The 19,965-nt window shown below is 42.3% G+C and overlaps 1 protein-coding gene and 1 long non-coding RNA gene across 5 annotated transcripts in view; one reads left to right on the top strand and one right to left on the bottom strand.

The window, feature by feature from the left end:
• The window catches only part of magixa (MAGI family member, X-linked a), a 63,497-nt gene extending 50,350 nt beyond the window's left edge, over window positions 1-13,147 (bottom strand). For all 4 annotated transcript variants that reach the window (XM_085443721.1, XM_085443724.1, XM_085443722.1 and 1 more), the window contains exon 1: window positions 12,838-13,147. The gene's annotated coding sequence lies outside the window, so the exon portion shown is untranslated. The remainder of the gene's footprint in view (window positions 1-12,837) is intronic.
• Window positions 13,148-14,351: 1,204 nt separating this feature from the next.
• LOC146685174 (uncharacterized) lies at window positions 14,352-15,446 on the top strand. The gene is made up of 3 exons (XR_014917319.1): window positions 14,352-14,969; window positions 15,142-15,209; window positions 15,363-15,446. It is a non-coding gene; the product is annotated as an uncharacterized LOC146685174 (long non-coding RNA).
• The last annotated feature ends 4,519 nt before the right edge of the window (window positions 15,447-19,965 follow it).

Here is a 19,965-nt window from a genome sequence, read left to right as displayed (position 1 = left end):
TGCTTATGTCAGTCCTAAAGGGGACCGATTCTGCTGCTTTCCAGCTTTGTGTTTTTAGTCCAGGGCTCTTCTCGAGTTGTTCTGCATGATTCACAGTTCAAATTCTCATTCATCTTAAACTGGACCCTTTCAGTTCACCTGATGTCCCAAACAGCTGTTTAAGCTCCCGCCCCTTTAATGGTACCAACTGTAAATAAAGGGCAGGTGAGGATTGAGGACAGGTGTTGCAGTCAATCTGACCACAAACTGTGGCTAAAACGGCTGCAATGCAGTTCCTGTCACACCCAGCAGAGAGCACAGCATTCAGGAAGAAAAGAGAAAAACAAGCAAGCACCAATTAACCTAACAGCATGTCTGTCTGAGAACATACAAACTCAAAAGCCACCAACTGACCAACAAGTCTGAACCCAGAACCCTTCTGCAGTAAGGACACACAACTGAACCCTACATCCTGTGGCTCTGCATTGGTTAATACAACAAAACATGAAAATAGTATTCAGGCCATCCCGAACAAAGGAAAACCTTTCATTTTGACAGATTTTAAGAAATGCAGTGTTCCTGTTCATGTATGAGAATAGTTTGTAGTGACCTGGGGGCGTTTGGACCTCTAACAAACTGACAGCTACACTGTCTCATCAGATTTCACAGCGTGAATCAGTTAATTAATAGCCGAGAGCAGAACAGTTTCTGTTAAAGCTGCACTGAATGCAAACATTCAGAGCGATGTGTTTCTGCATCCAGCCAGCAGGGAAGAGGTCAGAGGTCGCTGCACGCCGGGGAGCATGAATGTTTGCTAGCTCCCGCGCTGTGATGCTGAGCAGCTCTGACAGCAGCTGTCACTCTGGATCTGTAGCTACTGATGACATCATGGAAGACAGGACGGCCTTTTGGATGATGTCATAAGAGGGCCATCGCTGTGGAGACAGCCAACGTGAATCTACCTACTCAAACGCCGCCTCTCCAACAGGTTAAAGGAAGTAGCAGCTACTCTCCACAGGATGATGACCATGAATGCTGACTAAGAGCTCTGATCGGGTAACAGCTCCTCATCCTTCCAGAAGCAAAAATTGTAAAATCTAAAACCAGAAGAAGAAACATCCATGAAATCAGCTGATTGTTCGCAGTGATCAGCTGGAGTTGGATCAGATGGGCTGAGTCAGACTGCAGAGACGCTGCTGCTGCTGAAACTCACAGCCACCTCACTGTTTCCAGAAAACACAGCTGATTATTCTGAAACAGAAACCAGCAGAGCTCAGACCTATCAATCAGAACCATCAGCTCAGACTCCAGGAAAAAGGCAGGAGCCGTGCAGAGATTAGACGGATCCCAACACTGAAGTGACAGGGACTCTGGAGAGTGCTGCTCATCTGGCAGACGCTTTGATTCAGAGACGTCTGAAAACGTGTTTGTTTTTCCTCCTTTATTAGTTTCACTGACAAAAAATGTTCAAAGAGCCACAAATACCTGACGACAGCAGCAGTGCAGCATGCACAAATCATCACTAGCAAGGCAACGCTGTTGCATGATAGGTTAAAGACTTCTGGGAGTCATTGCCTGCAAAGGATTCGCTATTTATAATTATGTTCATTTGATCAATTACATTTACGCTCATATAAAAATGTTCACAGCTCCTCAGTGGTCTCAAATTAAAGCTGAGACTCTGAAGTGTGCAGGAATTTCCAGACCTTTACTAACCTGATGTAACATGTTGTCCTTACATTGTCAATCACACTTAATTTTTACTAAAAAAAAAGAATAGTTAGTAGCATGTGCACTTATAGACCTATAGAGGCACGCTGCTGTTAAAACTGATGCACTGGTAATTTGAAGAAGACCCGTTCTGATCACTTACAGTTCTATATTTTTATTCTGAGACTCCACTAGAGTAGCTCAAAAAAACACCCATCCTTATTTATGTTATGCTGACTTTCACAGACTGATCCAAACATAACAGAAGTGCTGGGAGCGCTGCAGATGACCTTAGAGGGAAGGGCAGCCAAATTTAAATCAAGTACGGCTTTTTGCTTTTTACAGGCACGGTAGCTGAAGTTTTTGGCCACACCTCATACTCTGTGCTGAATTATATTCGGCATTGCTGATGGTATTTTAGTGGCAAGTATCTAGCAAAATGTATTCTATCTACATCGTGATATAAATTTCATGAGAATTTAGCTGCTGTGTTCAACACTTGAGTCGAGTAGACTTTAGCCGATTACAGGTCTCTTGGCTGTTAACCTCCCCCGGATGGCTGGGAGCCTTGTTAATGGTGAAAAATCCAGCACCTAAAGGTGGTCTCTAAACAGTGGCAACAACTGCCCAACACTGAAAAACGTGGCAACGAAAGGATGATGGACCAAGTAGCAACCTCCAGGGAAGTGACTGCAGTTCCTCTGATGGCCACTTCAATTAATCCAGTCAGATTCCTACATTAAAGCAATAAAGAGCATTTTAATGCTTTTTAATTAAAACCTAAAATGCTTTTTAATGGTCCAAGAAGAAAAATGGCTCTACAGATACTTTCTCACTCATAATAGCTGTGCTGTTATATTTTTAATGTATTTCAGCCATGTGAATTCTGGTAAGGATTAAAAATAGGAGCATGGCTGCTTTGAGGTTTGCTGACACATGAACCTGTTGATGATGTTCATGATGTTGGCGTGCTTTGGAGCCATTTGAATGTAACTACCTGACAAACAATACCATTGGCGCCATCAGGCATAATCTTGTAGGTACAGATTTTTTAACACTGTTTTGAAAATTCAGTCTTTGCAATAGTTAACAGCAGATCTTGGATCTTAGGATTTTTTTCTTTGGCTAATGTGTTTGATCTGCGCTGTGTCTGAATCATCTCATGCTGTGATCCAAACACATTTGCAGAAGGATAATTGCTGTTAAACTCATTTTCAAGTTAACATTTTGGGTGCTTAATCAGCAGTCTGGAGATGTTGGGTTTTGTTTATTTTTTCTGTAAACAAGCAAACAAGAAGCTGGCAAGTGACTAAAAGCAAACAAAAACATCTTTTAATTATTTTGCTTTTCTGTAAAACAAACAAGTCAGAGTTTGTAACGCAGCGAAGTCTCGGGACGGATTCAGCCAATCGGATACGAAGCCGGGAACATAGAAATCAGATTTGTGAAGAAGACGACAATGACTGACAACAGACTGAGTGGACAGTCACTGATGAACAGCTATCGTGAAACTAAGTGCAGGAATCCTGGTGGGCTACACTTTTATTAGGGCTACATATTGTACAATGAGGTTTTATGAACATGTGACTCATCATGTGACTTTTACTTGGCTGCCATTTTGGACGTGTCCCAATCATAGTGACAATGTAAGATCAAGTGAATAAAGCCCCAGTTACACAAGCTCAGAGACTGGCCAGTGACCATCTGGCAGCCACCTGTCGCTAGGGGAAAATGCGTATTCCCCCAGTCAGCTGCCAGAAACCTCTGTGGTCTTAGTTTGAATAGAAATGATGGACATGTCCACAAACACTGTCCAGCTACTCTGAGCTGTAGTGAGCTGTAAAAAGTGAAACACAAACTGGACACAGAGACCGTTTCCTTCAAGGTAAAAGTTGTGCCTTATGAAACATGTTGGCTGTCGGCTTTTAATTTGAAGGTGAATCCTCGCCATTTCCACTTTGGGTTACACTTTTTCTTACTCCTACTCTGGTACTTGTTAAGTACTTTCAGACAAACATGGAAAAACAACAGGCAACCAAAGCAATCACTAGGAGATTTTTGGCTTCTTTGCAACTTCTTTCACCGAGCAACCTCAAGGAACCACTGCCAACCATTTGGTGAATACCCATTTTTGCTAGCAACCAGTGGTTGTATCCACATCCAATATGGCAAACAACTTTTAAGTAATGTACACATGACATCACATGAGAAATCTCAACGGTTGTTGTGTTACAATGTTGTGTTTAGCTGGCTTATTAATCTGTTGTTTATCCATTAGCAGATAGATGGATGCATCTTGCTAACTGAGCTTTGCTAACATTAGCGGATAACCTCACTACTCTCCACCCTTGTTTCGAGTCGTGGTTCTAAACAGATGATGTTCAAAACCACAGTGTCTGCATTCATGTTGTATACATTCTGAACAAGTATGGCAATAATATTCTCAGCATGCTGTTCTTCAGCTGGAAAGCTAAGCTGCTAACTTTACAGTAGCACTGGTAGGGATGGGTATCGAAACCCGGTTCTTGTTGAAAACCGGTTCCCACTCTTTCAATTCCTTGGAATAGTTTGCCACTTTTTGCAAACTATTCCCTTATTGATTCCAGTCGCCCCGAATGACGTCACCACGTTGCGGAGCGTCATTTACCTGGCAGGAAACACGGCGCCTAAGCGGCTCAAACGCTAAAAAGTTTGGTCATACTTTACGAGAACAGATGACAACAGGGAAACTTGCAATATTTGCAAAGTAGATATTTCATTTAAGGGAGGAAACACTACGAATATGCAAAAGCATTTGCTCACAAAACACACGATGACCTAAATGAATGTCGTGTTTTTAATTCCGCTCCAGACTCGTGAATCTCAACCCAGCAGCAGCGGTAACGTTTGCACGTCGTCTCCCGTTAATGCGGCAGGTAAATAATCAACTAACAGTGCATATTATGTTAGCGCGATCTGCCTTATTACAAAACCTGCCATTACTGTGCATTTAGGTGACCATGATGAGACAGACAGACAGACTCTGGCTGGCTCAGACGCTGGCAGTTCTCGCTGCAGTCTACCGGTAGCGTCTCCTTTCAGGCCAGGATAGACGAATGTCACCGAGCAGTGACTCAGTTTGTGGTCAAAGGCTTGCACCCATTTGCCGCAGCAGATGCCCCGATTTTCAGTAAGTGAATGTGTTTAATTGTAGGCAGGGACATTACTGGATATTCTTGTGTAATTGCTACAGAATAATTTATGTTATACATTGTTATTGCTACAGAAGAATATTTATTTTATTATTTTACATCCGTAGGCTGTGGATCTCTTAAGATCTCACTGTTGGGTTTGTAAGGCCATGTTACTCCTAAATTTCTATCTTGTTCAAAGAGAAGATATAAAACAAAGTTCTAAGCTAATCGACCTTAGTGTTCTCCTTTTTAAAAAGAATCGATAAGAGAATCGAATCGTTAAACAGAATCGAAAATGGAATCGGAATCGTGAAAATCTTATCAATACCCATTCCTAAGCACTGGGCTGCAGTATGCAATACATCAAACCCCTGCACTGACTCACTGGTGTTTCCAGATTTCTGCCCGCCGCAGCTTTAATCTGCACGCTGTGAAATGAAACTGTGCAGCGAAGCTTCCTCGACATTTATTATCCGTTCAGCTGTTTAGCTCTCTGGTACGATGAAAGTTTGAGCCTCAGACTCGTCGAGCCTCCGGACTCATTAGGACTGTGATGATCGTAATCGTGTTAATATTTCATCCTGTGAACACAGCCGGCACTGCTCTTCGGTCCACTCCTCTGTTTGCTCGGTCGTTTTCTGTGTTGACTCGGCTCTGTTGTTCTGTTGCATTTCTGCTACGTTTGTTCATGAGTTCAGTAATCTGTCACCTGCTGGAGCCCTGGATAAATATTAACCCGAGGGCAACACCTTGCCTGCTCTCACCTCACACACTTCAAACACTCTTCTCTGCTGGCTTCATAAAGCTGTTCTCGCTTAACCCCACTACCTCATTTTACATTCCTCTTTTAATACTTTTGGAGGAAAGTTTAATGACTTCAGGTGAGGCAGACACTTGAGTCATTAACATATGAATGAACGAACCTTTATTGGCATTGCACAGAGTACAATGGAATTCTGTGACTGACCTTCATGGTGCAAGAGGGAAAACTGAGAAACAGAGTGATGAACCCTTCTGAAAAAAAATATGTAAAACACATTATTTGTTGTACAAAGTTTACATAATAAGTTACATATTCTATACTTATGGGAAAGTAATAAAGAAAAGTAATAATCTGTATTTAATATTTGAAACTGCAGCAACCAAAGACTTCTGCAACTCAGTACAAGATTGAAAGTACAGCAACACCTGTGATGCAGATGACTGACGATCAATAAAATAAATAAAATAAGCCGTATAGAGCTATGCATGGGAGAAAACTGATGACATGCACAACAGAGAATTCAATTTAGTTCTGAGAGTGTTTTCTCCTTTTTATTTTATATCACTATACAGCACCAGTGCAGCGAGTCTATAGAATCATATTTCTGTGCACTAGTGCAAAGACAAGACCAGGGTAGAAAAAACACACACTAATCAAATTCAGCAGAAAAATGTCACTCAGCCTTCCTCCATGTACATCAATGCCATTATGTAACTGCAGCGTTCACACCCATAGTTAAAACTCCATCATCCAAGTCCCAAAGCAGTGTGCACAGAAGACCACCAACAACCTCTGCAACCAAACCAACCACTCAAACAGCAAAACCCAGAACTGCTGTAAACACAAATGTCATATTTCTGACAGAGCTGTGCTGAAAGATGTTTTCGGGCTTCAATGCTCACGAGAAGAGTCAATAATCAAAGCCTGTTTGAAATTTCCAACCATTCTTCATCCATACTGCCAATCTAATTCAAGGTTGCTGGAGCTGGAGCTTATCCCAGCTTTCATAGCGTGAAAGGCAGGGTACACCCTGGACACGTTGCCAGACTATCACATAGAGACAGGCAATCATTTAGGGGGAAGGAGAGGACCCACGCAGACATGAAAAGAACAGAAGCTCCACACAGAAGGGCTTCGGCTGGTCGGGGGCTTCAAACCCAGGACCTCATGACCTTTTTTTAATTTTCACTGACAGAACCACCCATCTCATGAGTTACAGGCTGAGCTAGGGCTGAGCGATATGGCCTAAAATCCATATCGCGGTATAATTTGAAGCATGTGCGGTAACGATAGTCTTTTCTTCTGTATACCGTATTTTCCGCACTATAAGGCACACTTAAAATCCTTTAATTTTCTCAAAAATTGACAGTGCGCCTTATAATCGGATACACCTTATGTATGAATTCTGGTTGTGCTTACTGACCTCAAACTGATTTTATGTGGCACATGGCGCTCAAAAATCTGTCAAAAATGTTTTAGTACGACTTTGGTAAAGTACGAAGCCGCACCACTTGATGGATTGTCGGAGCATTACGGCTACCGTAGTCAGGAGCCCAAAACTCTGTCCGCTTCAGGTCCCAAAGTCAAATGAACTCTGCAGCATCACTAAGAGTTAAAAACTGTCTAAATTCTTTCATCTTTAATAAAATGATCAGCGTTGCTGCTTTACCAGGTGTAACAATTAAGTTTAACATCCAGGCATCCATGAAAACAGAATCTATTAAATTTAACGGCGTTAGAAGTTAGCAGGAAGTTAGCTCGCTAGTTTCCACCTAAAAATGATATTGCATGTTCTGACTCAGAGATTTCTGAAAAAAATAAAACGTACAGCTCTGCTATCACTTCCAACATAAATGAAGACAGAAAACTAAACAGCAGTGACGTTTGTAGGGTTACTGAAGTTGGACTAGCTGGTGCTATGTGATCGCTAGCAACACAGCTACATTAGCATAACAAACATAGTGAAGCTGGAGGATGAAGCCAACTTTTTTCCACTCGATAAAAGTTAATGTGAGGGTTAGGAACAAATGCAATCGCATGGCAGGATGCTGTAAATGGACCAAACTTCAGTCAGGAGAACAACTGAGATAATCCATCCACAATATGAGGTTAGTCATTAATATACTGCAACAACATGGGAACAGAGCAGCTGCGAGAGAATTCAACATTAATGAATCAATGGTACGGAAGTGGAGGAAGCGCAGTTTTTGGCTTTCCTCATATTCTAAAAAATGTTTCATCTCTTCGCTAATATTGTCGCCCGGCATAATTTGCAGATGATATTGTTTGTAGCCGCTGCGATGCTTTCGACCAAAACAGGTGCAGCATGATGACACCACCAACATGCGCTATTGTGATAGAGCGGTATAGTCAAAATCTCTACCGTTGGCCAAATTTATATCGTTTCTACCATATACCGTTTATACCGCCCACCCCTACGGCTGAGCTGTGATTTTTGGCTGCATTTATATTTCTCTAAGAGAAAGAAGCAGCAGACGGTCTCTTGCATTTTATCACACTGAAGCCATGCTGCTTCTTTAAAAAAATGCACAGACACAACATCGGGCTGGTTTCTGGAACATAACAATGAGTTTAGTTGACTCAGATGGCCTCAACAGTCACCAGATCTCAGTCAAACAGACCATTTCAAAAGATGCTGCGCACAAATCTGCACCAGCTGCATGATTCTGTGACGTCAACATGGAGCTAAATCTTTGAGAAATGTTTCAAGCATCTGTTTAAAATTCTGCCTCTGAGAATTTCATGCAACTGCAAAAGATTTGCCTTTCTCACCAAGTTTCTCCAGCTCCACCCTCTCAGCACAAACAAAAGGAACAGTTTAAAAAAAAAGATTGATATTGTTAAAAAGCAAGACAGGAACTCTGGGGCAAAGTCTAGAGTTGTTCCTAATTAAGTGGCATCATTAAGAGGTTCCTGTCCATCAACATATTTGTGTGTGACCCGGTCGAAACCGAGGCACAGTGATGAAGATCAAACATTTAAACCTTGACAACAACTTCAGCTTGAATCCACAAATCCATGTTTATAATGAGCTGCACGAAAATATCTCCAGTCTTCATCCTGCTGTGAAAGACAGGAAGCACGACACATGCTAGCTCAATCAATCGATCAATTTCTCATCAGATATGGTTCCCAAGTGTTTCTAAAAACAGACGAGCACAGAGGAAAACATTGAGAAAAGGTTTACTGAGGATACAGGTGTTCCTATTGAGAAGCCTCATCAGCTCCTGAAGGCTAGAAAGGAATATACCTCTGACGTACGTCACGTCTTTTACTAAAGTGCATATAAAAAGGCTGCTGAGACTTTTCAGAGTCCTTTTCAGAGGCTAAAAATCCCTGAACCAGCTCTATAAGCCATTTTCACACATGCACTGTAGCCCTGAAGTCTTCTAGACATCATCTGATGGAGGTGAAAATGAGAACAAAAAGGCCTGATGCAGTTGGATTGGACATTAAAGACTCTTTTACCTGCCAGGTCCCCATTGCACCAATGTAACAGCAGCAGCAGGTAATAGTCCGCTGCACTGAACGAGCATCATGTCTGCTTCCTTATGTGTGATTTACACAGGCAGCTTCCTCGTTTAAACCATACACAGCATTTCCATCCGAATCAGAATAGTTCCCCCTGTTTTCTACATATTAAAAAAGATCAAATGTCGAACATTGTTCTAGAATAACACTCTGGACACGGCCATGTGACGTCATGTGTGCAAAAGACTTCAGAAACAGGCATTAATTAAACATGTGAGGCTGAGAGAATGCTTCAAGAGACACTTGAAAACCTCGGCTCTCAAACAAACAGGACAGAGATGGTCGCCAGTGTCCCCGAACGGTAGTGGAGGGTGGTGTGGGGGTGGGCAGGGGGGGGTCTATATAATCTTTATTTTTAGTAACGTTTTTCATTTTTATTTTTCAGGCTCGGCTTCATTTATTAGTCATCCATTCTCACATGCCCATTTCAAAAAACAAACATCAGATATGCATAATGCAACATAGTGCCAAAAACAAAATTACTTCCACTTCATGTAAGACATAAAAGCCGATTTCTTTGTCTCCGTGACGGCGGCTGGAGCAAAGCCATGTTGATCTGCTGGGCTATAAACCTTCCTTCATAACGGGAAAAAGTGAAACTCGCCCTGCCAGAGGTGTAAGTTGCAAAATAAAAATCACACCAGCTGTAACTGTCATCTGTATGCTGGGTTAAGCTTGGCTGATCTGAATGGGTGAACTCCTGTTAAAACAAAAGCCCATGTGTATATATATATATATATATATATATATATATATATATATATATACATATATTAGGGGTGCAACGATACTCGTATCGATATTGAACCGTTCGATACAGTGCTTTCGGTTCGGTACGCATATGTATTGAACAATACAAATTTTGTAATTTATTTTATCAACTTTCCTTCTGACGATGCTGTCTGTGTTGAGCGCTCAGTGAATCTGCGTTTGACTACGCCGCCTAGGCTGCACTGTCGAGCGCAGATCCACTGAGCGTTCAACACAGACAGCATTGCCAGAAGGAAGAGCGCAGGGCAAGCTAGCGAGACAGAAGTTAAGCTCTCCTTTTATTTATTTTGGTTTTCATGTGACGTATGACCCTGAAGGTAAGCGCGTCAAGGACTAAAGTAAAACAGTATGTTGGATGTGCCATGCAATGCTCAATTACATGGGTGGGAACTAGTGTGTTAGCGCAGTTAGCTCGTTAACGTGTTGGCCGTCTAGCCCCATGCAGGGGTAGCTCGTTAACGGAGATTTGCCGTGTTGTGGCGTTAACGTCATTTCAACGAGATTAACGCTGACAGGACTAGGCGTCACCCGTCACTATGGCAACATAAACAAAACATAACTGTACACACAGAACCCCGAACAGCCCTGACCCGCTACAATATGCTGCTGAGAATATAGCCCAGAAGAAGTGTATAGTATAGCTTTTATTTTGGGAAGAGCCATTTCTCTGTAATAAACTCTCTTTTCCAAAGATGAGTGATTCCTCAATCAGATTTATTTTTTTAATTACTTTTGTTTCAGCAACATTAAATTTAAAAACTGTACTTTTGAGTTAAAATATATATTTATAAGTTTAATAAATGACAAATTAAAAAGGCATGAACATTTTTTTGTATCGAAAAAATATCGAACCGTGACACCAAAGTATCGAACCGAACCGAACCGTGAATTTTGTGTATCGTTGCACCCCTAACACACACACATATATATATATATATATATATATATATATATATATATATATATATACACATGGGCTTTTGTTTTAACCTTTATCTTTACTATTTTGTTTTATTTTGATCTATAAAGTTTATGATCCGCATGTTTGATTTGGCCTAAATATTATGCCGGATGCGCTTCCCGACACCCTGTCCATTTACCCGGGCTTGGGAGTGACATTTTCATTAGTTTCCCATATTTTTGTGTTTTTTCATTACCTTGAGCTGATCTATAATCGCATGTTTGATAAAGTGTAGGGATAAGTGATCCAACCGTATATTTGGACTGGATGTCAGTTTGATCTGTTCATTCATTCTTAACAGTTCAACACAAAACACAAACTAATCAAATTCAGTAGGAAAATGTCACTCAGCCTTCCTCTGTGCACATGAACCATGCATTATCTGATTGCAAAGACAGATAATGAGACAATCACGCATGCATGCTCGCGCCTGCATCCACCTCAAACTTAACCTGAACATGCATGTCTTTGGACTGTGGGAGGGGCTGAATTGACGGGTGGATGCAGGCAGAGTAACCCTGATTAATATTGTTTCACTTTCAGTCGCATCGGGTCAGGTGTCTGTGAGGAATGAACACGGTGAAAGCAGGTAAGGGAGACACCTGTACATACAGTAAAGACTCTCACACTGAGCTGAAATCAAAGCAACGCAAATAAATTATGTCAACAACGGGAATACATCTTTAATTTTATTTTACAAAGCAAAGTTTAAATCCAGCCTAAAAAGCACCACATGATGATCGTGGATGAAAATGCATTGGTATCTGCATCTGTGATCGATTCATTAATACCATTAACCCTACATTTAAGTCCAGTTTTGTTATTTTCCAGCACCAAACCTCAGGCCCTCCACACTGTGACCCCACAGAAAAACGCTGGAGCACACTTTTCTTCTTGGACCAGAGCGCGAGCACTGAAAATGGAAAAGAGCTGACTGATGGCAGTTTTATCCAGTGTGGAGACATTTCCATTCTGCGCAGTTTGAAACGTTTAACTGCTTCTCTGTTTAGCTGCTCCTTCAGCAGAGTGTCCTAGAGCTGGCTGCCAGATACACCCCCCACTTTACCCCCTTTTATCACTCTTCATCAGAACAGCTCAGATTAAAAGCATCCTCACAGCTCTGCAGCATCCAGCAACACTCCACGCATTACATACATAAACACACCATCACCCACAATCTGATACTACAACCAGCTCCTCCTCCCTGACAACACACCCTGTCCTCTCCACTACAATGATAACAAAACCCAAAACGTTATTTTCCCTCAGGTCTCCTCCTAATCTCTCCATCCTTGGCAGTAAATCAGCTTCAGGTTAAAACACCTTCTGCAGTGTGGAGTGTTTTACACAACAACTCCTCCTCCTCCTCCTCCTTAATGTACTCTTCATCACCCCACTGTACCCCTCTCCTCCTGTATGTATACACCTCTTCCTCTTACTCCTGCTGCCATTCATGACAAACGGTCAGAGCAGACAAAGAGCGGCTTCTATAGCGCAGACCCAGCTGCTTGTCACCATGTAAACACACACACACACACACACACACAGTGTCACCCGTCCACTCACACTGATCCCAAACCAGCTGTTACTTTACACTCGCAGTTCTGATTTTACACGGTGCCACACACACACACACACACACACACACACACACACACACACACACACACACATAAAGACGTGGTGCTGATGGAGGATGCGACCGACAGCCCGCTGCCCCTGAGCCCGGACAGTAGGCTGCATGGGTCGGCTGTGGATCTGCTGACAGCGCCGTTTGTACCTGCAAGAGGAACAAAATGAAAAAAACAGAAACCGCTCCGACAAACCGGGTTTCTCGGTCAAAACGGCCGAGCGCACACATGCACGCGCGCGCCCCGGAGCCGAGCAAATAAAAGCCAAACCGGGACCCCCCTCTGCTGTTCCGTTACCTTCATAATTCCTGCCGAGTCCCCCTCCGGTTCTCCGCTCCGGTTTAAATCCTCTCCGGGCTTTTAGCGTATTGATCGCTCCCTCGGTGCTGCTGCCGCTGCTGCTGCTGCGTGCATGCGCGAGGAGCGTGCGCGCCGAGAGAGAGAGAGTGAGTGAGAGAGAGAGGGGGGGGGCGTGTGCACGATCTCCACTGCAGGTAAAAATGCAAAGCGCTGAAAGGTGGAAGACCACACACACACTGTTACACAGAAACACTGAGCGCAACGTACACGTGTCTTTCTGTATGACTGAGTGTGTGTGCGTGTGTGATGCCCGCAGGTAACTGTGCAGCAGCAGCAGCAGCACCAGCTTAATGGGGCTTTTACTACACTGTGAAAGCAATGACAAGTTAATGTCTCTCTACCGCCCTCCCTCTCTCTCCTCACACACAGCGGAAAGAGGGTCTGATGATAATGTGTAAGGGGTGGTGGTGGGGGGGAGCTCCACCTTCAGAGGGAGGAGTCTGCGTGATGTGTGGGGGGTGTGGTTGGGGCAATAGGCTGACATCAGCGAGTGTGAGTATCTGTGTGTATTGTTAATGTGTGTGTGTGTGTGTGTGTGCTCTTGTGTTCGTGATATTGTGAGGACATCAGTTTGCGTACTCACGTTGTGGGGACTCGGCTCCCTCTGGGGGACAAAACCAAAACCTCATTATGTAATTCATCACATTTCAGTACTCACACTGGGTTTGAGGTTACAGGAACATGACTCTGTGTGTGTGTGTGTGTGTGTGTGTGAGCCATAGCTATAAACTGATAGTTCTGTGCAACACTGCAGGGGCCCGACTATGCCCACAGGGTTCAAATGCTTAACAGGCAGTTTATCCTCGCCATTGTCGTCCTTGCGAACAGAGGCTCGCGCCAAAAATGACATCACAACTGCTTGTCGTGCACCTCTATTAACCTGCCACATGCAGTGCAGCATCGGCCTCTGTGTGTATTTTCAGCTATATGAGCACGGGAGGACAGAGATTCAGAGACGTTACAGAGGAAGATACAACAGCTGGAGAAAACGAAATGCACTGCTGTGAACTTTGGAAAAACTCTTTGTTTCCTTTTTCAAATTCTCCTTTTCCTTTTTTCTGCATTTAGTGGAAGGTTTCAGCTCTAGGAGTATAAATGGTTGTGGATTATGTTGATGATAGAAACAGATACAAAGAGATGTAAAACAACAAAAACGACTCACAAGTTGACACAAAGTGACGCATACTTCACAAAGTTTATTCATCACAGCAATGTTAAGTAAGGACCTCAGTTCAAAGCTTGGCTCTTCTGGTGTGCTTGCTGCAGGTTGCTCCTCCACTTTTGACTGCAGAGTTCCTGATGTCCTTCAGGTCTGTAGATACGTCTTCATGCTAAAGAGAAATAAAAAAGATCCTCACACAGAGAAACACCGGACAACACATAGTTTCAAACTCTGCCTTTAGTAAAACATAGACCTTGTGTATGTTTTATCCATTCATCCATCCATCTTGTATCGCATATGAGGGTCTGGATTTATTGCTTATAATTAGAGGTGTTTTATTTTGTAATTCCTCTTCTTTTGTTCTGTTTCTTGCCAGTTTTCTTCCTCTCCTGCTCTCTATCAGTCACTTGCTCACCTGAGTGGATATGTGGTTAACTGGCTGAGTAGGTTTTACATCTGTCCATCTGTTTGTTCCTGGGTTATTTGTTATTTGTTTCCTGTTGTTTCTTTTTTATTTTCTAAGTACTGATTTTTGACTCAGGCCAAGGCAACATGTATTACTCCTATGTGAGTCTCTGATTGGATAATATTGTCACTGGTCATGGTCACTGTGATCCATCATCCGTGATTAAGTGCGCTCGAAACGTCACATTTACTACTAGATGCAATAAACGAGGAAACTAGATTTCTGTAGTGTGTAAATGGTTAATTCTCTTCGTTGTCTGTATTTGTATGACCTTTGAAATGTCCTCAGACTCCTGCGTCTTGACTCCAACCGACACCCTGGTTTATGACAATGATCAGTCCAGAGAATGGACTCAGCAGACTCAGACCTATTCAACACTCCCTCGCTCTCAGAGAGGCTCAGCTGGGCAGCTACAACACATCTCTGGACAGCTATTTCGAGGTGTGTTCAGTTCTTCAGTTTCCCAGTCTGTCTGTTCTCCACCTGTCATGGTCCTCCAGTCTTCCCCTGCTGACTCCGTCTTTCTGTCGTTCTCTCCTCTTTGATGCTCTCTCTCTCTGTCTGTGTATATGAAAGCATGTTTGTGAACAATTAAAACACCTTTGTGTTTCAGGGGCGGGGTCTCTTCTGGATTCCTGCACTTTGGTCCTGCACACCTGAAAGTGATGAACTCACCTGTTGGTAATCACCTGATTCTCTGGCTACGAAAGACCAAGTCAGACCTTGAGTTGGTGCCTGATTGTTGAACTATCACTATCACTGCTTCCTTCAACATGTGTGTTTGCGCTGTTTCACTCCATTAACATTGCTTACATTTCTTTCTCTTCTCTGCAGAAACCTGGAGGTGGATCCGAGAGAGATTGTTGTGGAGAAAGGAAACTCTGGATTAACCTGTTGGAGCTTTGAACTTCGCTACTTGGAAACCCTTTCTGTCTCAAGTCTAGTCTCTGACTTTCTTGTAAATAAACCTATTCAACTTTTGTTCAGAGTCCTGTGTCGTGAGTCCAACACAAACCCTAGTTTATGACAGAGACACCCAGAAGACCAAAGTAAAAGAACATACACCAGCCAGCACATTGACAGTTTTCCTGTCATCTCCTTACCACTGCAAACTCATCACTTCACTACTCTACTCCCACTTATGAACATGATGCTTTTGAACTCCCACTTCAGTTTTCGAGTCATCCACAAGCTCGGAGAGAGCAATCTGGCTGAGACTCCTCATGACCTCAGACTTGCAGGAGAGTGTGCTGCTCATTCTGACCAAAATAAAAGAATAAATCTGCAGTCAGATTCCTCACCGCTGCGAGCGAGTGTAAAACTTACTATTATATCTGCTAAACATCACATAATGTCTTTACATGTCTTTAAAAGAAGGAGACTTCAGCATTTTTAAAATAAATGAAAATGTGTAATTTAAATTAACATTGGACGCATTCAAAGTGAAAATGATCATCTCTCTCTCTTGTGGTGGTGTTATGTGTTCTCATACTCTAAATATATAAATATGAATCGCATAAAGTTTTATTACTATTATGTTTTCAGTCTTATCGAGTGGGTGGATGGGACTCTACCCTGTCTGTGGTCTCTGTGGTGATTTACAGGTGGATACGCTAATAAATAGCTCTTTGTTTCTGCGGTATGAGCTCTCCTGGGAAACACACACACAGACACACACACACACTGTTTGTATTTCAGTGCGGTGGTATGTTTGCAAGAACTACTGCAGTCCCAGGTCCTTGACCCTGAACCTGCGCCTGACTCTAAATTGAATCTTAAAACTGGTCTAAATCCTCAAAATTAAGACTGTAAGCAAAGTCCCCAAAAGGTTTTAAACTTGTGCTGGTCCTCACAAAGACAGGCATACAGGCACGTGCACACACTCTCTCTCTCTCTCTCTCTCTCTGGTCCATTACTGTCTCTGTACTGTCATATGAGACCTAATGAGCACTTCATCATTTGTAGTGTGTGTTCCTGTACATTTATCTGTGTAAGGAGGAACTGAAGCTTCAGATCTTGACAGTGACGTCTGAAGACATTCTGCACAACAAATATCAAGATCCGAGTGAGGGAATATCCCATTTAGAAATAAAACTCCTAAATTCAAAATCTTACACGGCTTCAAAGCCAGCTTATGTTCCTTCAGCTGCTCATAGAGTCACACCTATTCAATCTGAAACTGTCGGTGCATTAATCTGCCGAAGCATGACACGCTTATATGAGAAAAACAAGTTGGCCTCTTTTTCCTCATTAATGAGCACATTAACTTAGATTTCCGAGAAAACTTTTCCTTAAAAAACAAATCTGCTGCATTTTTCTATTAATGAGATATTTTAAAATCCTAAACGAGTCTCACTTCAGAGCTCGATTTGCCTTCCCTGCTTACTTTAATCCATGTTTTAAAAAATAGTTTGGGTCTGAAACACTGAGATACTTGCAGGTTTGAGCAATAATATTGTTGGAGGGCTCAGCTAATTAGCAGCAGACGCTGTAGGCCCTCCTCCATGCTGGACTTTGGGGTCTCATTAAGTCAGAAAAACAGCGTTTTTTTGTGTGTTCATGAAAGGGTTGCTCAGAACTTCTGTTCTGTTTTATTGCTTTAGATGGACTATATCTCATTATCTCAGGAAAACAAGTCTCTATGTTTTTGTTTTTTTACCCCCTCAATAAATGTGTTATGCTCCTCTACTAATTACAGTTGTGTTTTCAAGGTTGTTTCAGCCTGGTTATTGTATAAAGCAGCACCAATCCACTGATCTATGGTCCTTACTAACTTTCGGAGCCTGTCCACAGAAAATGGACATTTTCCAGGAGAGTTTTCATTTACTGGCTTTATAAGGCAGGAATTTGTCCACAAACATCACTTTTGTTTCATCACCCATCTAAATCAATAAATCCAGGTGTTCCAATCACTTCCATGACCACTGGTGTATAATCAAGCACCCAGGCATGCAGACTGCTTCTACAAACATTTGTGAAGGAACGGGTCGCCCTCAGGAGCTCAATGAATTCCAGCGTGGTCCTGAGATAGGATGCCACCTGTGCAACGAGTCACTAAATATTCCACAGTCAGCTGTTAGTGATGTTATAACAAAGTGGAGGCAACTTTAAATGACAGTAACTCAGCCATGAAGTGGTAGGACATGTAAAATCACAGAATGGGGTCAGCAGGTCTGAGCTCTATGAGCAAGCACTTTGGCAACAGTGGGAAGGAAAAACTCCCTTTTAACAGGAAGAAACCTCCAGCAGAACCAGGCTGACGGGGGGGAGGGGCCATCTGCTGCGACCGGTTGGGCCAGTGGTTCCCAAAGTGGGGGGCACACACAGCCATTGCAGTAGGGGGCGGTATGAATAAAAGAAAAAGAAATAAAAAAGAATGCTTGGACACTGCTAGCATAATGGACAGGTTTCTTGACAGCGTTCCCAAAAAAATGCAAAGCAGAGGTTGAAACATTGCCAAATATGCTTCCAAGCCAAAGACTAGAACATATGATGAAGCATATCTTGCCTTTGGCTTCACCTGCACAACAGCTGTCGTGCCAAGGGTAGGTCTCCCTGACAGAATTATTTCCCCCTGCGTTGGGATTGATTGATTTTTAGTTCACAAACACTTCTTATAAAGACTAACACTCCTGAAACTTTGGAGGTTTAAGCTCTTTATACAGTAAAGGTACAGGAGGATAAAAATCATTATCAGGAAAAATGTGCTTGGTTTGTTAAAATAATCTCATGTGAGAATAATACGACTACAGCACAAAGTTGATTACAGAGCGCAAACTGTACACCGGTTTAGTGGGTGAGCCGGTGACCGTAGGGCCAGGGTGCAGGAGGACCGAGTTCGAGTCTGAACTGCAGCCTCTCTGCATGTCTTCCTCTCTCTCTGCTTTACTGTCTCTATGAAAAAAGGCCCAAAATAATAATTTTTAAAAAGCACACACCTTCAAACACAGGTGTATGCACGCACCTCAAGTCTGTCATTGCAAAGGTTGACAGACTCCACTGGAAGACTTTTTATTTAAAACTCTCGAGAGAGGAAAACAATCACACAGAAAACCCCACGAGTCTTCTAGGATCTAACGTCGTCTTCCTGCTCTGTAATTTTCCTCGCCTTCTCCTCCTCCTTTCTACTAATACCTCGTTTGTATCTCATCTGCATCTTCCTTCTCTTTTCTTTTCTCTAGACTATTTTCTTTCTTCTACCCTATTTTCCATCTTCTTTGTAGTCTACACTGGTTGTGATGCCGTTTTAATCCAGCAGGAGGCAGCAAAGATCAGTTTTTAATACAAAAGATGATGTCATCATCCATATGGATTATGGGGAAAAAATTGAGACAGCAGGATTTATTGTGATACTGTAATACTTTAGACTGCAGATGGTTTGCCTGACTATTAATACCTTTGTTTCTGGCATGAGTTACTTTTATGACGTTGACGTTCATAACTTTTGCTTTTGGTTGTTTCTGTGTTTCATTTTTATTTTTATTGTCTTTACTTTTGTCTCTCTGCCTGTGTATGTGCTGCATCTCTGGGCTGTTTTTCAATCGCTCCCTGCAGGTCCTGCTCTGACCACTTGGTCTTGCAGAAACTTGTGTGTGCAACATACATACTTATAATAAGGACGTTCAACATACACACAACCAGGACCAAAGACATGGAGACGCATATCCAATGCATAAGAATAAAACAGTGTCACAACAAATGAAAAAAAAAAGATAAAAGTAGAATAAAAATAATGATAAAAAGCCCCGAAGTGGATATTGGTCATTAAGGCGATGGTTTGCAGTAGGAATAGACGAAGTCTCGAGTCTTTCGGTTCTCCTTACAGCTACTCTAAAACAACAGCCAGAGGGTAAAGAGTCAAAGTCACTGTGGACTGGGTGGCTAAAAGTAATAACAGAATGAGCCTTTAACAGCTCATGGTTGTTAAAAGTGCCCAAAAGCCCGTCTTGCCAACATCCTGAGATTTTGCTGGCAGGTTTTACCAGAAGTCACAATCCATTTTTGTTGTTTAGAGTCCTATTACCAAACCAGGCAAAGATACAAAAGGAAAAAACTGATTCAATAAAACTTCTGTAAAATAAAGATGACTTTTCAGAAAGTTCTCATCTTACTTAAAAATCATTCTTTGCTGAACTTTTGCATCAGCATGAGGTTTAAAATACAGAAATCCAGTTAAACCCGATGTTCTGGATGGATGAGTAACAATAAATAAATAAATAAACGACTGGACTGATGTTAAACTTTTTTCCTTTCTTTTTCTTTCTTTGTTTTTTAGACCAGGGTGTTTAGTTCTGCTATAAAGGTGCATATGGAAGCCAGCCTCAAGTGGACATAAGAGGAACTGCAATCATTTTTGAAACTTCCATGTTGACTTCTTTCAGACCTCTGGAGAGTGGCACCTGACTGTCACATGCTTTCTACCTGGAAACTGATCTTT

This window comes from Copadichromis virginalis, linkage group LG20 (genome assembly GCF_057382275.1).
Source record: "Copadichromis virginalis isolate Kocher_CV1m ecotype Utaka linkage group LG20, C_Virginalis_male_GT1.1, whole genome shotgun sequence".
NCBI lineage: Eukaryota > Metazoa > Chordata > Actinopteri > Cichliformes > Cichlidae > Copadichromis > Copadichromis virginalis.
This window is presented reverse-complemented; position numbering and strand designations above follow the sequence as displayed.